We start from the raw sequence: 2,894 nt of genomic DNA, 5'->3' as shown, positions 1-2,894 counted from the left end.
CACTGGAGTGGGTTGCCATTTCCTTCTCCAATGCATGAAAGTGAAAAGTGAAAGTGAAGTCGCTCAGTCATGTCCGACTCTTAGCGACCCCATGGACTGTAGCCCACCAGGCTCCTCCATCCATGAGATTTTCCAGGCAAGAGTACTAGAGTGGGGTGCCATTGCCTTCTCCATCTCAGTTTCTAGTAGGCCTCAATTTTGATTCCAAGGTCCTTGCAGTTTTAGAGAATTTCATGCTAGATGTCAGGAATGGAGTAAGTAAAGTAAAGTCGCTCAGTTGTGTCTGACTCTTTGCAACTCCACGGACCGTAATCTACTAGGCTCCTCTGTTCATGGGATTTTCCAGGCAAGAGTACTGGAGTGGGTTGCCATTTCCTTCTCCAGGGGATCTTCCCGACCCAGGGATCGAACCCAGGTCTCCTGCATTGCAGGCAGATTCTTTACCATCTGAGCCACCAGGGAAGCAGCCTTAAAATAAGTACCTCATTCCGTCAGTTCAGTCGCTCAGTCGTGTCCGACTCTTTGCGACCCCATGAATCACAGCACGCCAGGCCTCCCTGTCAATCACCAACTCCCGGAGTTCACTCAGACTCATGTCCATCGAGCTGGTGATGCCATCCAGCCATCTCATTCTCTGTCGTCCCCGTCTCCTCCCGCCCCCAATCCCTCCCAGCAGCAGAGTCTTTTCCAGCGAGTCAACTTGTCGCATGAGGTGGCCAAAGTATTGGAGTTTCAGACACCTCACCTAATTCATGGATAGTATGTGATTTAATCTGTTCTACCCAGAATAAATAACTGGAATTCTGTTGAGAAGACTGTCATTCAGATACTTCCTCTCGTTATTATTAATTTTTAAGAAAGATAATACATAGAATTATCTGTTCTGATAGGTAGGGTGAATCACAGTGAGGGCCAGTACCACATGTATTAGCTTGCATTAGGTTATGATGTACAATAAGCATTTCTCAAAATCAGTTGTTATAACAATAAAGTTGCTATACAATGAATTTATATTGGTTGCTCTCACTACAAGTCAACATCAGTCCACTGCTGGTCAGTGACAATTCTGTTCTTTTTTTCATGTCTTTTTCATTTGAGAACTTAGGTGGTAGAAGCAGTCCTTGTTTCAGCCATGTGGTTCTCATGGTATAAATAAGATAGCTAGTAACTGAGCCCAGCCACTCAAGTGTTCAGAGAATTTTCTCCATCATACTTTCCATTCACTCACCTTCCATAACCAAAGCAACTCCCATAGCTAAGTCCAATATTAATTGGGCAGGGTAATTAGAACGTTAATGAAAAAAGACAATTTGCCTTTTTGTCTAGCTGATATAACTTTCTGGAATTTTTTACCTACCAAGAGATAATGATTATTAAAAAGTAAAGGACAGTTAAATGTTATTAAAAATAAGATTTTAGTTTTAATTATTGGGGGAAAATGTCATTTTAAATAATGATTTCCCTTTGCTTTTATGAGAGAGATATGCAGTAAGGGGTTCTGAAATATCTAGTGGAACTTCTCTAAATTTACTGAATATTTCTCAAGATGTCTATAAGTGTCAAATTGAACTAACAAATTATTTTGCTTCATGTGGGGTTTTTAATTGAAGAATCATTCCTTTTCTTCTTTCTTCAAAATTTCTGACATTCGGAAATTGATAATTTTGTAGAGGAACACTTACTTTCAGTTAAACTATGTACTTGTCTTACAGTGTATGTGCTTGCATAGCAGAGTCTTTGCTGCTTCCGACATGTGAGTGAATGGCCATTATCTTAAATAATGCTTATATGTTTCATATTAATAAGTTAGGTGAATAAAAATTTAGTTAATCACATTTTTCCTTTTGAAATGAGAAGAAAATTATATTGCACATATAGAATTCTGAAGGCATATTCAACTGTGACTTAATCTCTTGCTTATTTAATAATTTCTTGAAACAAACTCACCACATATCTATCTGAAAATTATGACTGAAATTTTGTTATACAAATTATAAAGAAGCAGTGAAGATATTTTTATTAATTTATATATTAATTCAAAAAGATAACAATTATATAGTCAAATGGTAAAGGGTTTGGAAATAGAAGAAAAGAAAGTCGTGGACCAGGAAGTAGAAGCATAGATGGAAATCGACTCTGTTTAATTTATTTTGAAAAAGCTGCCCGGTGGTTCACATAATCAACATGAAGAATGAGAACCAGGACTGGGTAGGATCTCAGGAAGTCCGCATAGCTAAGGTCTTGCTTTAGTAAGTGTTTACTTAGGATATCACCATTGTTATAATTATCACTGGGCATGTGACAATGCTGGCCCTGATGCCATCAGGTAGTTACTAATATGCTTGCTGCTGGACACCACATCTTTCAAGATTACCTTTATTCCATACTACTTGCCTTGCAACTCCTTGGTAGCTGCTTCATAGAACGTCTAACTAGCCCATTAACTTTATGTTACTACCCCATGTTAATTTTTCTGGGTATGTTAGTCACTCAGTCATATCTGACTCTTTGTGACACCATGTTTGGTAGGCTTCCAGGCTCCTCTGTCCATGGAATTCTCCAGGCAAGATACTGGAGTGGGTACTCAGTCCCTTCTCCAGGAGATCTTCCCAACCCAGGAATTGAACCTGGGTCTCCTGCATCACAGGCAGATTCTTTACCATCTGAGCCACCAGGGAAGCTCAATTTTTCTGGGTCAGTCAGTCAGTCAGTTCAGTCGCTCAGTCGTGTCCGACTCTCCGCGACCCCATGAATCACAGCACGCCAGGCCTCCCTGTCCATCACCAACTCCCGGAGTTCACTCAAACTCATGTCCACAGAATCGGTGATGCCATCCAGCCATCTCATTCTCCGTCGTCCCCTTCTCCTCCCGCCCCCAACCCTTCCCAGCATCA

The 2,894-nt window shown here is 40.6% G+C and overlaps 1 non-coding gene across 1 annotated transcript; it reads right to left on the bottom strand.

Annotated features, from left to right (window-relative positions):
• Nucleotides 1-2,606: 2,606 nt before the first annotated feature.
• On the bottom strand, nucleotides 2,607-2,678 carry TRNAH-GUG (transfer RNA histidin (anticodon GUG)). The gene has a single exon. It is a non-coding gene; the product is annotated as a tRNA-His (tRNA).
• Between the last annotated feature and the right edge of the window lie 216 nt (nucleotides 2,679-2,894).

The sequence above is a fragment of the Moschus berezovskii genome, chromosome 21 (assembly GCF_049115385.1).
Source record: "Moschus berezovskii isolate FMDL1 chromosome 21, NW_MosBer_1.0, whole genome shotgun sequence".
In the NCBI taxonomy this organism is placed as follows: Eukaryota; Metazoa; Chordata; class Mammalia; order Artiodactyla; family Moschidae; genus Moschus; species Moschus berezovskii.
Note: the sequence above shows the minus strand (reverse complement) of the source record. Positions and strands in the feature narration are given on the sequence as shown.